This window comes from Pinus tabuliformis, chromosome X (assembly GCF_031772625.1).
Source record: "Pinus tabuliformis cultivar Carrire ecotype Pingquan chromosome X, CPIR1, whole genome shotgun sequence".
In the NCBI taxonomy this organism is placed as follows: Eukaryota; Viridiplantae; Streptophyta; class Pinopsida; order Pinales; family Pinaceae; genus Pinus; species Pinus tabuliformis.
Genome location: NC_142308.1, coordinates 1513690293 through 1513707452, shown reverse-complemented (window position 1 = coordinate 1513707452; position 17160 = coordinate 1513690293).

Below are 17160 nucleotides of genomic sequence, written 5' to 3'. Positions count from 1 at the left end.
GAAACTTTGGATAAGATTATCAATGTGTAGCGGTCTCCTCTAAACAAGACAGGTTTGGGCTACAATGGAGAAACCTCTCAAGCATCCACCTCAAAGAGTTACCTTGATGTAGCAAGAAGAAATGAGCAAAAGAACAATGAACATCATCAGGTAAAGCAGGGACGAATTACAAACAGAAACTATCAAGGGCAATCCATCTTAAGGGTGAACCAGCCACAGGTAAAATCTTCTCAATTTGGTCCAAGAATAGATGAAAATAGAAATTACAATCAGTTGGCTGGTAGATTCGATAACCGCAGAAGTTTCTTCAATGGACAATGCTTTTCTTGTCATAACTTTGGTCACAAAGCAGCTCAATGTGTTGCATATAAAACAATCATGACTAGGGAAGCTCAAAAATAAAGAAGTATGACAGGGATTACAAAAAGGACCTATAACAACTTTTCGGTTCTTGAAAATGAAGTCGAATGTTCTATTTGCAATAACTTTGGTCATGAAGAATCTGAATGCAGGAGCAGGTTTCAGCAGAAAAAGGAGCAAGCCTCAAGCACCAAAACATGGAGAATAAAGGAACCTCAAACAGAAAGATGTGGAATAGCATTTTATGCAGAGGGACAGGAAAATCTATGGTACATTGACAGTGGATGTTTGAAGCATATGACAGGTGATAAAGAAAAACTTGAATCTTATTCTGCTCTAGAAAAGGGAAAGAAAGTCTCTTTTGGAAATGATACTCCTGCAACTATAAAAGGAAAAGGCATTGCTCAGTTAAAAGAAAAGGTCAAAGCTGGAAATGTTTTGTATGTTGATGGATTGAAGCATAATATTCTAAGTGTCAGTCAGATGTGTGATCAAAGAACCGAGGTTATTTTCAGATCGAATGGATGTCTTGTTCGTGATCTTGATACAGGTAAAACAGTACTCAAAGGCAAAAGAACTCCAAATAATCTGTACATATTTGAAGAAGGACAACAACAATGCTATCTGAGCAAGGATGAAGAGCATTGGTTATGGCATCGAAGGTTGGGACATCTAAGCTTCTCACAAATAAGGAAAGCATGCAAATATCAGGCAGTTCGCGATCTTCCAGATATCAAAATTCCTGACAACACCATATGCAGATCATGTCAGTTTGGAAAACAAACCAGAACTAACTTTCCAGAGAAAGAAGGATCAGCTAGCATGCCTCTTGAGCTAGTACATACAGATACATGTGGTCCATTCAGGAAAAGAACACCTAGAGGAGAGGAATACTTGATATTATTTATTGACAATTTCTCCAGGTTTGTCTGGTTGGGACTTATGAAGCACAAAGATGAAGCATTCGAAAAATTCAAATCCTTCAAAGCCTTGGTTGAAAATGAATCAGGTCACAAAATTAAGTGCCTCAGATCCGACAGAGGTGGGGAATTTACTTCAAATGAATTTTTCGATTTCTGTGATGAACATGGGATAAGGAGAGAATTCTCTACAGCTAGAACTCCTCAGCAAAATGGAGTTGTTGAAAGAATGAACAGAACAATCCAACAAATGGCTCGTGCTATGCTTGATGAATCAGGAACTCCCGCAACTTTCTGGGGTGAAGCTGCACATGCTGCGGTTGTTATTCTCAACAAAACAAATGTCCGGGTGAACAGCACTCAAACTCCTCATGAGCTTTGGAGTGGCAGGACTCCTTCGGTAAAGCACTTCAAAATCTTTGGGAGCAAATGCTATATCAAGAATACTGATGAGCAGCTTGGCAAACTTGAACCTAGGGCAGATGAAGGCATTCTTCTTGGTTACTCTCCATATAGCAAAGCATACAAGTGCTACAATAAAAGACTTGGCAGAATTGTTGATAGCATTGATGTAGTGGTTGATGAGAAGGGATACATTCCTAGGCAAGTCCATCATGAAGACATTGAAGAAGATGAAGGCTACCCTCAAAGACAGAATGATGAAGAAGAAGAACCTCAAGAAGAACCTCAAGAAGAGCCAGAGGAGCAAACAAGAATAGAAGAAAAGACTCCATCCAGATATGTTCAGAAGAATCATCCAGAATCTCAGATTGTGGGGAAGAAAGAAGCAGGTGTACAAACAAGAAGAACAGTTGCAGAAGCCTCAAGCTATTTGGCATTACTCTCCTCTACTGAACCACAAAATGTGAAAGAAGCATGCAAAGATGAATGTTGGGTGAAAGCAATGGATGAAGAACTTGAGCAAATCGAAAAGAACAACACTTGGGAGCTGGTTCCTAGACCAAAGGATAAGAATGTTATCGGAACAAAATGGGTCTTCAAAAATAAATTGAATGAAGATGGAGAAGTAATTAGAAACAAAGCCAGACTTGTTTGTAAAGGGTATGCGCAGCAAGAAGGAATAGACTTTGAAGAAACTTTTGCTCCTGTTGCAAGACTTGAGGCCATCCGAATGTTCCTTGCTCTCTCAAGTTTTCAAAACTTCAAAGTATTTCAAATGGACGTGAAATTAGCCTTTCTGAATGGAGACTTGGAAGAAGAAGTGTACATTGAACAGCCAGATGGGTTCATTCTTGGAAATGATCCAAATCTTGTATGCAGATTGAAAAAGGCTCTCTATGGTCTCAAGCAAGCTCCAAGGGCTTGGTACTACCGGTTGGACAAATATCTTCATCAACAAGGTTTTTCAAAAGGTTCAGCAGATTGCAATCTGTATATAAAAGTTGAAAATGACAAATTGCTAATACTTGTTGTGTATGTAGATGACATTATTTTTGGCAGCAATGAAGAAGCTATGAGTCAAAGCTTTGCCTCGGTCATGCAGAAAGAATTTGAAATGTCCTTGCTAGGAGAACTGACATATTTCCTTGGTTTGCAAATCCAACAAAAAGAAGAAGGAATCTTTTTATCTCAAACCAAGTATCTCAAACAGATTTTGAAGAAATACGGCATGGAAGATGCAAAACCAGTATGTACACCCATGATCACAGGATGTAGTCTTAGTGCAAATGATGGATCTGCAGCAGTACATCAACCAACCTCCAGATCTATGATTGGAAGTTTACTATATTTGACAGGTACCCGACCGGACATCATGCATGCAGTTGGAATAGTTGGAAGATTTCAGGCAAATCCGAAGGAGACTCATCTTCAAGCAGTGAAGAGAATTTTCAAATATCTTCAAGGGACTCAAAATTATGGCTTATGGTATCCTAGAGATACAGATCTTACTCTTCATGCTTATACAGATGCAGATTGGGCTGGAAGCGTGGATGACAGGAAAAGCACAAGTGGTGGTGCATTCTTTATGGGTTCTAGACTGGTATCTTGGTTCAGCAAGAAACAGAGTTCGATTGCCTTGTCTACAGCTGAAGCGGAATATGTTGCTGCTGCATCTTGTTGCACCCAACTTCTTTGGATGATGCAGACTTTGCAGGATTTTCAAATCACTTGTACACCACCTATCCCCATCTTATGTGATAACACAAGTGCAATTAGCATCTCAAAGAATCCTGTTATGCATTCAAAAACCAAGCACATACCAATCAAGTATCATTTTCTCCGGGAACAAGTGCTTGAATAGAAGGTCAAGTTGGAGTATGTTCCTTCTAAGGAACAAGTTGCTAATATTCTCACCAAACCATTGCCCAGGGACACCTTTGAGTACCTCAGGCAAAAGTTGGGGGTTGTTGATGCATCATCTTGTTGTTGAATCTTTTCTGATTGATGGTACAGGTTCAGGGGGAGCATATAATGCATTGTTGGCATTATGGAGGATGGTCAGAAGGAGGTCTTGGAAATAGCTGCAATATGTCTCTATCTCTTTCATGGTGGATTATGGTTCTTTGTTGCAGATCTGGTTCATATTCAGGGGGAGCATGTTCTTAGGGGGAGCATACCCCTTTTGCCCTTGATGTCAAAGGGGGAGAATGAAGCTGAAGTTTGTGAGGTTGCCATCAAGTCCAAAGGGGGAGATTGTTGGCATTATGACTAAAGTGTTGTCCTTGATGGCAACCCATTCAGGTGACAGGTCACTGTTCTTCAAGTCAGCAGCAGAAGTTGATGATCAGCTATCAAATATTGAAGGAAATAAGGAGGACGCAGGTATACCTTACAGAAAGTGTGTACCCGCAGGTGCACCATGCAGAAGTCGCGTCCAGAGACGCAGGCCAGTCATTCAGGAGGTGCGTCCACCCAGTGCACACATTTTAAGGTAGAGAAAAGCACACGTCGGGGTTTCTTGTGTTTTACTCTTGGTATCTAGCCGACAATATTGTGTTATTGTGGTGTCGGCTCGTGGTATTGTTCCATGATTTGAGGAGGAGCTTGCCTATATAAAGCAAAGGAGATCATTTGGTTTAGGTATGTCTTTGGTTGAATATCTTATTGGGTGAGATCTGGTCTAGATCTAAAAGGCGAATCTACTGAAGGACTGAGATCCCTTTGGCGCAAGATCAGATCTGTAGATCTGACTGTTTGGGTTACACTTAAAGTCTTGAAATCATTCATACCCGAAGGGACGCAGGTACAGTGAAAGGAAAGCGCGCCGGGACGCAGTGCAGAATCTGGAGATCTGCGTGGGGACGCAGGGTAGACGAAGTTCAGGTGCGTCTGGGACGCAGTTCAGTGACTAGAGATCTGCGTGGGGACGCAGAGCTATCAAGGTTCAGGTGCATAGCAGAAGGACGCAGCGCGATAGTGTTTTTGGGTGCGTCCCTGTAGCAGAAGGACACGGCGCGATAGTGTTTTTGGGTGCGTCCCTGTAGCAGAAAGACGCGGCGCGATAGTGTTTCTGGATGCGTCCCTGAAGCAACAGAACGCAGAGCAGTTAAAGGAACAGTGCGTGGGCACGCAGCACAGCATAAGGATATCTATGTTTGGACGCAGGGGAGCAGAAGGTTAACTGCGTCTGGTCGCAGGCCACAGAAGGAAAAACTGCGTCTCTGTCTTAAGATATTCTGTTGATTGAATTTCTCTGTTGATAAGGTGTTATGGGTTACTTCTGTTATTGCTGATCTAATATCTGTAGTGGACTGTAACTGTTATGTACTTGTTGATCATCTGATGCTTTATGAAAAGAAGTAGGGGGTTGTAGCTCCCTTCTAGGAGTAGACTGGAAAACGAGAGAGAGAGAGAGAGTTGTAGCTCTCTACAGGTTGCAGCCTGCGTACTGGTAAAGGACTGCACCAGTACAAAATCATTGTAAAAGAAGTTTCTAATTTGAAAGAAGATAGAGACATATTGCAGCAGGTGGTTTTCACCCACATTGGGTTTCCACCTTACATCTTGTGTTCTTTAGTGTGACTATCTGTTTTTCTTTGTTCATGCTCATTATTTTATGGCACTGACATGCAAAAATAATTCAAAGATCAAATAAGGAAGATTTATTAAATTGCTAGATAATATTGATTCACCCCCCCTCTCAGTATTATTTCCAACAGTTTCATCCATCCGGGCTGCGATATATATTCAGGAAAAATAAAGACATTGACATGTACATCATTGCAGCAGATAATCATCCTACTCAAAGGATGATAATTTCATCAAAATTATCAATCTACCATCAGATGATTATCTGTTCTATGTACAGAAAAATGAATTTATAAAGCTGAGCATGGGAATGCCCGCCTCAGCTAGATCATGAAAGCAGTATGAAAAATAATGTATTGTATTGTATCTTATTACAGGTCTCCTCCCAGCATTGGATGAACTTCGGAACCCCCTGATAAAGCATTTCACCCGATAAACGACCTCATACTTTAGGGGGCAACTGTTATAGACATTTTTGTGCCTTACAACATTGAGCATGAAATGTCCATAATCTAAGGGATCCAAAGTCCCTAAACATGTTGTTCCTACCCCTAGAGGAACAAGGCTAACAAACCACAGCAATTCAAAGAAGTTCTCCACCAGAAACTGCTCAAAAACAAGTCAATTCAGGATCATTTCAGTGGCTACACTAGCTGTTTGCGCTGAATGTCAAAGGCAACACTGGCTACCTGCGCTGAATGTCAAAGGCAACACTGGCTACCTGCGCTGAGCGAGAGTGGACATGTGGCAAGTTCATTTCTCAAGGTGTTAGAACCCAGGAAGCTTCCAAAATGACACTTGCCTCAGGGAATTCGACTGGTGATGAGTAAGAGGTTCCAAATCTCCAAGTGGAAGCAAGAACCTCCAAGTGGAATCAAGAACTGATAGAGGGAGAGGACACTAGTCAGATCTCAAGCTGACTCATCCTCTCTCCAAAAATCTATATATGGATCTCTCCTCCATGAGATCTAGGGGCTGGAATTTTGTTATTGCAAAGAATTGTTGTTGGTTTGAGATTGGAATCATTGGGTGCTTAATGCTTTGAAGGGGGTGAAGATAGGAATTCCATTTGTCGGGAAGGAGATGCTGGATTGGAGCCCTCTGGGTTGTATCTCTTCCTGAACCTTGTTATTCATCAATAAAGCTATCTTGGTTTCTCCTATATATTGATGTATTTTTGATGTATGAATGCATTAGTATGTTTAGTTTATTTCTAATCCTGAACTAGTTATGAATATGAATCCATGTCTTGTCTAGTGTTCTCTTCTTGTGATCTTGCAGAAACCTCTTGAAGCTGGGCGAGTGAGAAGGAAAGTAGTTGGGAACTCTCCAAGAGAAGAGAAGCCGGATCGAGGGACAAACGGAAGACACCGGTTAGTCCATCCATCTCTCTCTTCATTCTTAATTCATAAAGGAAGAATACTAGAATAGATGTCTCTGTTTGTTGCTAAGGCACTGTCACACCTTAGGTGGATAGGATCGTCCTGCATAGGCATTTTTCCCCACAACAAAAAGGAACAACACTTGTTGATTTTCTGCTGTTCCTTTTCAAAAGGAACAACACGTTTTGATTTTCTGTTGTTCCTTTTCAAAAGGAGCAACACTTGTTGATTTTCTGCTGTTCCTTTTCAAAAGGAACTACACGTTTTGATTTTTTGTTGTTCCTTTTCAAAAGGAACAACACTTGTTGATTTTCTGCTGTTCCTTTTCAAAAGGAACAACACGTTTTGATTTTCTGTTGTTCCTTTTCAAAAGGAACAGCATGTTTTGATTTTCTGTTGTTCCTTTTCAAAAGGAACAACACATTTTGATTTTCTGCTATTCCTTTTCAAAAGGAACAGCATGTTTGGATTTTCTGTTGTTCCTTTTCAAAAGGAACAACACATTTTGATTTTTGTTGTTCCTTTTTCAAAAGGAACAACATTGCTGTGTTCTGTTGTTTCTTTTTCAAAAGGAACGACATTTGCACTTTTTGAACTCATGCTCCTTTATTCATCTAGTATACTTCTTCTCTCTTTGTGACACAGCTAACCTCTTGCTGGTCTAAGTAAGGATGCTTCTTGCCCCTATTCTTTCAAAGTCTTTTAGAGACAAGCAATGAACTTATGCAATGAATCCAAATCACAACACACTGAAATCAGGCAATTATAAATCGCTATCTTTATAAGGCTATGTATTAGTAAGAGGAAAGAAGGAATGATGTACTTATCTTTTGCTATCATTGTCTTACTAATCTTGCCCTGATTGGTTATCTTTTATCATGCCATTCTTTTCTTTGATTTTGTTCAGGAATAAGAGCAAAGGGTTTATATCCTTCCATTGAGATGATAATACTTCTTCCACCACTCCTACTCTTAAGGAGTGTTGAACCACCCTTTTGTGGATATATAAGGAATAGTACTTTATCAAAAAGAGAAAGAAAAAGCAAATGAATTATAAATTGTCAAATGCAGGATAGGGGGTCTCATCAAGAGCCAACCTACCATGATCATGAGGATGGAAGCGAAGTGGCATTCCCATTATGGCCACCACACCAGGGATATGGTCCAAAAGGTATAGTAAAATCAAAAACCTTGGAACAAGAGGTCTCATCACGAGCCGGCCTGCCCACTTTTCGCCCCCTCCTCGTGAATGGCATTATGGCTACCTGGTTACCAAGCTAGCATAATGACCTACACTTTGACATCGCATTCCTTAATATGCACACAAAGGATCATGGTTCCGCAGGTGAAATAAACAACTCTGCCAAGGTTATGAACACTTGTCGGCCGTAGAGCACTGTTAATGGTATCGAGGTCACATTAATTACCCCAATAGGTAGGATACTAATACTCTTTTGTTTCTTATATCCTAGGCACTAATCATATATTATCTCTCGATTTATATACCACATGGACATTTATTACACCAATCATGGCAAAGGAGGTGACAATGACCACTTCAGATTTGGCAAGTATGACAGACGTCCTATCCCTGGCCTCGCATCATATCACAGCAGCCTCTTACGTAATATGTGATCCAACTTTACGCCTCGATTTCGGCAAACCGTTGTTTTTCTAAACATGGCATATGTTCATATGCTATTCCTTTATGACCTGGTTATAGATCGGGGTGCCGATCCTTTATTTGACGAATGGGGTAGCCTATAGCATTGCGGGGGGGGGAGGTTCACCTCATGATTCCCCGGGTTATGTATCAGCTCATTATTCGGGAAAGATAGCATACCAGGAAATGGCACGATTTAACGACATGACATTTCTATTTTTTTATATACAAGTTGTTGTTCATAAATCATTTCTGTTGCATACTCTGGGTTTTTTTCCAAATCCAGCGATCGCTACTCTCTCTGTGTTTCAAACAGCACAAGCAGCTACTGTTCCATTGTGAATCCACAGTGAAACCATGGGAGGTAGGGCAGTTCGAAGCGAACCACAAAAGTTGATAATCTCCACTACTGCTCGGGAGATCCTGGAAAGAGCAGGGTGGCTGACTTATCTCAGTCGCCTGAAGGAGTCCAATGAAACAGTAGCAATGGAATTTCTGCAGAATCTGCAGGAGGATCACTCCATGGTGCGGGGGAAGCAAATAGTAGTCACTGATGATATAATCGCCGAAGTCTCGGGACTACCAGCCACCGGACCTGTATGGACATTGGAGAAGGAAATACTCCAGAAGATCATGGAAATTTTCCAGGACGGAAGCCAGAGCTTAACAGTTAAAGGGAAGGGAGTCCTGCCAGTAACGCTAGGAGAACCTTGGGCAGAACTAGTGAGATCAGTGCAAAGCTACATCACCTGCGAGGGGAGAAAAGATGTGGTAAGGCCACGACACCTTAAACTCTTAGATGTTCTAAAACAGAAATGCTGTGTAAACCTTCCTGCACTTTTGAATTCTTTACTCCATGACGCCGCACGAAGCCTGAAAATGGCACAACATGTAGAATCAGTTGTCAGCCACCATGGATTAATCCGATTAATAGTTAGTCATAGTCTTACCCAGCAGCAAAGCAGTTGGAAAGAATTAATTGCAATAATTGAGGGGAGAGCGACAACACCTTCCCCAAAACGTAAACATACTCTAAGCACACCAGAATGACTGGAAAAACGCAGAGAATTAAGACAACAAAAACCTATTGCAAGCACATCCGAATGACCAGAAACCCGCCAGGAGTCAGTAAAACAGAAGCATGACACTGAGACACCGGAATAGCCAAAGAAACGCAGAAAATCAGTCCGGTTAGCCCGAATAAGAGGAAGGCTGGAAAAACTCCAGGAAAGCACTAGCCAGCAAGTGGTAATTAAGGATGAACAACCTACTCGACCAGAGATAGAAGAAGAACAAGTTGAAGGAGAAAAGGAAGGGGAGGCCGAGAAGGCTAAGCAATCTGAAGAAGAAAACGATGAAGTAGCTGAGCCCCCTGAGACAGAAGTTGAACACCCTGAGATAGAAGCCGAGAACCCTGAAATAGAAATTGAGCATCCTAAGGCAGAAGATGGACAATCCAGGCAGGAGGAGGAAATGGGACAGCAGGTAGGTAGCCCACCACAGGACCCAGTAGGAGAAGAGGAATTGGCCGCAATCTTGGCCAATATGGGTGAGTATGGCCAACCTTCCACTCCACCATACCTCCGCGACAAACCCCAGGAAGAAGATGCACCTGAAAAACCACATGCAGAAGAGGCAGAGGAAGGAAATCTGCCCGTTCATGATGAAAAGGAGATAGGAGATACTGAGAGGGAACAATCTATTCCCACGGCACTAGAATAAATTCCAGAAGAAGTGAGAATAGAAAGCGAAGCCACGGAATCAGTTAGGGTTCTTACCCCGGAGCAGCCAGCACAACATAGTGAAGAAGTACCCCAGGAGAAAAATCAAGGGACTAGTCAAGGCCCAGAACGCAGCAAAAAGCCTGCTGTTCCTTCTAACAAAACATTGGAAATTAGAGAATTACGAAAGGAACAATAGAGGTTATTGAGCATAATAGCCCAGCTCCACCAGCAGATCAAGATTTTGAAAGCAAGGCAGAGGACAAGGAAGACTACCAGTAAGAAAAATATGACCACTGCAGTAAGAAACCGCAGGATAAAATGGCGGAGGACTAAAAATCGCTCTGTTGATCAAAGCCCTGCCCAAAATCCAACTTTTCTTCCAATTGAAGATGGAGGCCCAGCTGCTGTTCCAAATGAAGCCGAAGGCCTAGCTGACATTCCAAATCAAGCCGAAGGCCCAACTAACATTCCAAATCAAGCTGAAGGCCCAGCTGTTGTTCCAAATGAAGTTGAAAGTTCAGCTGCTGTTCCAAATAAAGCTGAGGGACAAACTGCTGTCCCATTTGAAAAGGAACAACTACCAGCCGGTATTCGTGTTAAAATAGAAAAAGACAACAAGGAGATTCAAACAGAGGCACCACCCTCAGGGGTGATAAGGGTTCTGAATTCAAAGCAATGAAATAAGAAAGTTCAGGTAAAACTCCCGGCCTCCACTGATGCATGGAAAAGAGATCCAAAGACAAGGACCCTGCAAAAAGGATTGAAAGAGGCTAAACAAGAGATGGAGAGGCTTAGAGAGCAGACAGTCCCTCGTAAGAAGTATGAAGAACTCCAACAGCAACTACGGAATGTTAATCAATCTGAAAACCAGGCCTTTGAATGGTGGCAAAAGGAACAGGAGAAAGTTGCAAAGGTAACCCGTAGGTTAGATACTGTTATCAAACAGATGGATACCTTGTGTTCTTTATACAATGACGTTTTAGCATGTAGGGCCCCTGCCAAAAACTATGCTTTGGATTTATTGGAGCAATACTTGCAATTAAAGATAAAGGCTGTTAAAGTAGGTGCCCCAATACAAATTAATACTGTCAATGAATTTATAGATTGTTGTAAACATTATGGAGCGAAGGTCCATAGATTGCTATGTGAATTCTATTTGCATAACCTCGTGCTAGTTTAGGAAACTGAGTTGAACCCTGGCCCTTTTGTTGGGGACATTTAATTGCAAGCATTCATCTCATTCGGGGTCAATCAGATTAAATGGCTCAAAGCCTATAACACTTTTCAGAGACAGTAAAATGGCCTAGACTTGTGGGTAAGGGCTGAGCCTAGGGACCCAGCGCAGCTATGGAGAGCACATAGAAACCTTGTGAGAACTCCGGGTGTCATTGAAACATTAGGACACATGCACGAGGCACTCATTCGACAAAGTTTATAATATTTTATTTCTATCAAAGACCTCACCATTGATGCAGCCAAATTCCGGTACCGAACCTCTAATCCAAACATCCAGCTCAGGGATCCATTTAAGTATGAGAATTTCCAGTTAGTCACCAATCGTTTGAACCTCTATGGCCAAAGCATTTTTAGGGTAGGGCCATCCTGGTTAGGATATAGATTCCACAGTCCAATTATCTGGCACCCTGCACCCGGATATCAAGCCCTATATGAGATGCCTGAGGTTCAAACAGGCCAGTTCTTTGACTACCTAGTCACTCACCATGGCTGTAGGCCTCCACATGAGTTTCCTTCTCTAGCCTACTCTCTCACTGCTTTGCATGTCAACTACAACGTTTTCATGAGGGCATGAAACAGGGTAAGCAGGGGGGTGTGTGGAGTACTAAAAAGGTATGTTTTTAATGATCATTTTAGTGGCTTTTCAGTAGGACTTATGAATCTTTCACATCATGAATGAGGAAAACAATAGTGAATTATGGTAGAATACGTGGAATTAGTATGCAAAGACTTATCCGCTGATAATTGTCATTTTCCTGTGCAAGAAAGGGTAGAAACGATGAGCTTCTATTCCAAAGAAGAAGATAAGAACAGGGTAACTATTGTCCCTTTGATGAAGGACCGAGTGTAGACAAGGCAAAGCAAGCTGAAGCAAACCAGTCCAGAAAAGGAGGAAAAGGCACCAGCTCGGCGGAAGAGAAAGAAGTGATTAGTGATTAACAGCTTTGTGAATCCCTCGGGATCTTCGATCTTGAGGGATCGCTGCTTTATTTATCTTGCCACTTAGACATCTCCGCCGTTATCTTTAATGAGATTTAATGCATTTGGCAACGAGAACCTTTATACCTCGTCATTAGAGACATCCTTTAGCAATAAGTAGTAGACACAATTTTGCATAGTTATTCACTCATAATGAAGTGGAAATATTCTCAAATTAATAGAATATTGGTGCATGTGGTGACCATTATTTATGAATGTCTACTACCTATAAAATTATACACTCATATTAATTTGGGCCTCCCCTCTTCAATGATTGCAATCATGTAGTTAAGTGATGCAGAAAGAGCCAACTATATTCATCCAAAGTCACGAGCACCTAATATTGGTTAACGAGACAAATATTCACGTCAAACTCATAAGTTGTTGCTTTACTTGAAAATGATAGCTATCCCCTTTTACAAATGGGAAAATAATGCCATGACCTATGATGCAACATTATATGACAACCATAAGTGCATCAACTTGGACATTTATTATTTGGAAAAAATTGGTTAGACATTCCGAGCTACAAAAAATTAGCTAAGATGGATGTGTTAATGGGGAAAATATCCAAATATAAACAATGATATTTTAATGCAAAGAAGAGGCCAATTACTTCCTTCTCTATTTGGTATGGGAAAATCTTCTTGATTAATGGCATGCAAACTTTTCACTAAGACTTTAGATTTATGATGATTCTTTTTTACTAATTTCATAACTTTTATAGAATGAAAGTGAAAAATTATCTAATAATACTTGAAATAAATACACAAAATTCACAATTATCTTTCAAAATAGAGCAATATTCTTACCTGTCCTTTAAAATTTTGAGGAATAGTTCTTCAAAATTCATTAGATGAAATAGTAAAACATTCTATGAAAATAAGTATACAAAATTAAAGAATAGAAGAAATTACTATAAATAAGTGTCATAATTATGATGATGATGATTAACGTCCATTAAGGTTGATATGGTCTATCGGACCTTATGAAGGCAAGAGATTACTAAAAAAAAATTAGAATTTTATTTCTATGCTTGAAAATCATTAAGAGAAGTATTCCAATATCACTATTTTTTCCTTACTTAAAAGGTGAAGATGACTCATAGTATAACAGATATTTTCAAAATTAGATCCAAAGTGATTATAATATGTATTATCTAAGACAAAATTATTTTCATCCGCAACCCTCTTAGTGTGACAAAGGTGACAATCTATTTCATCCCATGGTGCTTTGACAACGAAAAAATGTCTACTTTCACTATGAAGCTCCTGGGAATTTGTTCTTATATTAGAAATGCTCATTTTCTTCTTAAGATTAGTCAAGACAAATAGATGCCTTTTATTTTCAATATTCATATTGGTAACCTCCTTAAAACATCTTATTTTCCTTGTTCCCTCTAACTCTATGTCACCCTACATTTTCCCGTACATTTTGAAGTAATAATATTTTTAATATTATCTTTATTCTACAAAATCATATCCTTCTTTATCCCCCAATGGTCAACCCCATACTAGGCATCCTTATGATATCCCCGCTTTGATTCGAATGTGGGATTTTTGGCTAGAGGTAGAATCAATTTTAGGAAACCTTTTGGCTTGCATGTTGTTAAATTATTCTTATACATAATATACATATTCATAGACATGCTTTCAGTGGGGGAAATCATTACTTCAATAAAGAGGATAGGATACGATAGGGAATATTTCCTTGAATACCGAGACATTAGGTTATAAAGTACTTTTGAATATGTTCTATCTCCCTCCATCACTCTCTAGAGATATTATAACCCCAAACCTCTCATACATATATAATAATAGGGGTGATGAGAGCCTCAAATAGGAGTTTCTTTTTATCCCATGTCCAAATATTTTCTAACTTACAAGTGCTTTCAATCCCAAGGTAATCTTTCCATCCTCCATTTATCCTGTCTCAATGCTCTAATTCCAATGGAGCTTGTAAGGGATATCAATTAAAAGATACTTGTTTGAAGGAACTCCCTCCAAGTAGTTTTTGTCATATATGCAAGTATCATACGTGCTATTTTGGAAATTAATTATCATGACTTAAATTTTTATATTATTAATGGTCATACCCATAGGTTGATGGCCAAAAATGACATCATGAGCATTTACTTAGGTCATTTGGTCAGAGTCCAAAATCAGATATATATGTAATACTCACTAGAGAAGAAGACATATCTCAGATCTACTCTCTTGTAGAGCTCTTGCAAGAGGGCTACCTTTACACTAAAACAAAGACTAAGCCAAGACACAAATGCAATTTCTCTTGCATAAGGAAACTTCTACAAATGCGATTAAATAACTTAACTCAAAATATAAACCGATATGTAGTGTGAAAAAGTAAATAAAACTAATATAACTTGATACTTATGAGATTACTTGTGTCACATACCTCCTTGACCTAATATCATTAACCACCTACTATGGTCCCATCACTAAATTTAATTTCGATTAAATTTATATTTAATCGTTGTGACATGCATAAGTATTCAATCATCTTATAAAAAAGATAACACATACAATTGTTACACAATGTTTTGTCATGCCTCCTCCACTTCCCTGTGTCATACCCTGAAGTGCCCGAATGTTGGAAATCATGCAGTATACCCATCCTGATATGCAGCTAAGATCCTCCTTAAAACACTCATGGAAAAATGCCTTGAGCCTTCCCTGCAAAATAAAGTTCTAAAACCCTAATTTGAGGATTAGTGCAACCCTAACATTGGAAACCCTTGCTGATCGCTAGCTGCAATATACAATCCTTTCGATGCCAGTGAGATTTTTTCTTGGATACCTGCTATGATCACTAAAAGGCAATTTTTCCCAAATATGAAAAGAAGCTGAGTGATCTAGAGGCTTCGAGAACGATGAGTTGGAGGTTTTTCGGTGTGGATGTGGTCAAATTCTCCCAATATTGGCTTTTGATCTTATCCCTATGAGCTACCTTCTTGAGATGAGGGCCTTCCCCTATGTTTGGATAGATCCTAACTCCCTCTCCCTGCCTATATATTCATACTATCCTATTCCCAAATGGTTGGTCTTTGCCTATTTTCATCCTTATGTTGAGATAGTGCCTACATGCTACTCATTTGGCTTGGAAAAGGAGTGCTTGGAGAGATTGAGCTTGGACTTGGACTTTCACTCAAGGAGAACTTATTGACATCAAGGCTTGGTTGTATGCTTCCTCCTTTATTCCATTAATATATACAACTGCTTGCTCACTTTACATAAATGTTTGTGTTAATGAATAGTTTATCTTAATTCTCCTTGATATGTTAAGTGGATTACTTTCAATTATGCTATTTGTATTTGTATGCTTCGTTGTGTCTTCGATCTCTTATGAAGGTATCCAAATGTTGTGAGCAGTAGAGCTGAGCCTGAGGTGTAAGTGATGATCTATTTTTGTATGATTAGTTTTGTTGTGCTAATAACAATTATAGATTTATAAATATGTGCATGCTTATTGCTTCTTGTGTTGAGGTTTCATTAGTTGTTTGTGCATACAATCAGGTAAATTTCCTCTTGTTTAAAAATATATTCATGAGAAAAATAGCTTCAGTAACAAATGTTGAATAACAAACAAGTACAGTGAAGCAAACCATCAAAGAGACAAATTAACACAGTGTTTTGATGAAGGAGTTCACCCCTCCTGGGCAACATCTCCTTCATCCAACTTCCGTGGCTTGGGCCTCTATATTAGCTCAATGTGGCAAAAATGTTGTTTAAAAGGCTCTATGGCTCCTGATACGTGAACCAATGTGTTCATAATGTCGAAATTAGCCATGAAAACCACTTTATGAGATCAATTTGGTTGAAATTTGCTCAATATATGCTTCATTCAATGTTTTCCTAGGAAACTCTGCTAAAACTATAGAAGAATTCAGTTAGCACCGCAAAAATTGGAAATTCCACCGAAATTGGCGTGCTTCCAAGACTACGGCCATCTTAAAATACATATTAATTAAGTTAAAACATCATTAGTGGCACTATAAGAATGTTTATCCTTTAGCGTTGGCCGATGGTTTAACTGTGTGGTCGTATGATGAGAGGGTTGGCCCTCAGGGTTGTCCCCCTCCACTCTGCCGTAGGCATTTGCTATAGGCTTAAATATAGTATTGTGGCCACCATTTAACAAGTCCTCCACTTGGTTCAATGGTTATATGACAGGTTTGGCAGGGGGAGGTCACCAATTCAACCCACTCTCTGCTCATCCTTTCGTACATTTTGCCACCCAAATAAAACATTGCCATTCAATATTTAGATGGCTTTGGATAATTCAAAATTATATATATATATATATATATATATATATATATATATATATATATATATATATATATATATAAAACAAATCCACATAATATTCATCATGAACCCATAATTCCACATTGGAGGACATTGGGAAATTTCACCTTCACACAACCAAACTGGTGAATCTTGAAGTGACACTTTTCACAACCTCATTGGGAAAAAACTAAAGAAGATTCCTTTCATGCTGAATATACTGCCATGTCATCATTCTATCATGTTCTGCAATTTTTTTAGTTGTTTAAGAAATGAACAACAGACCTTTTCACCCTCATTCGAACTCGGTTTTCAGTCAAACAAATTTTGTTGCGATCGTCTTGATGAGATGGATGTAGTTGTTCAAGTTTCGGACCAATCTGATACCTTTGATTTTATTAGCTAAAAATTGAGCACCTGATCATTCCTCCCCCACTAGAATCCTTTTGGACCCGAAAAGATACTATCAATTATTTAGCAGGTGAGGGTACACCTCCCTCACCTTCTCAGTCTAAAACCATTTGGCTTGAGAAGGATTTTGTCCCTTGAGTCCCACTCTAAGTTATTTGACATCCCCTCTCTTTGAAGTTCTCGTTTTTT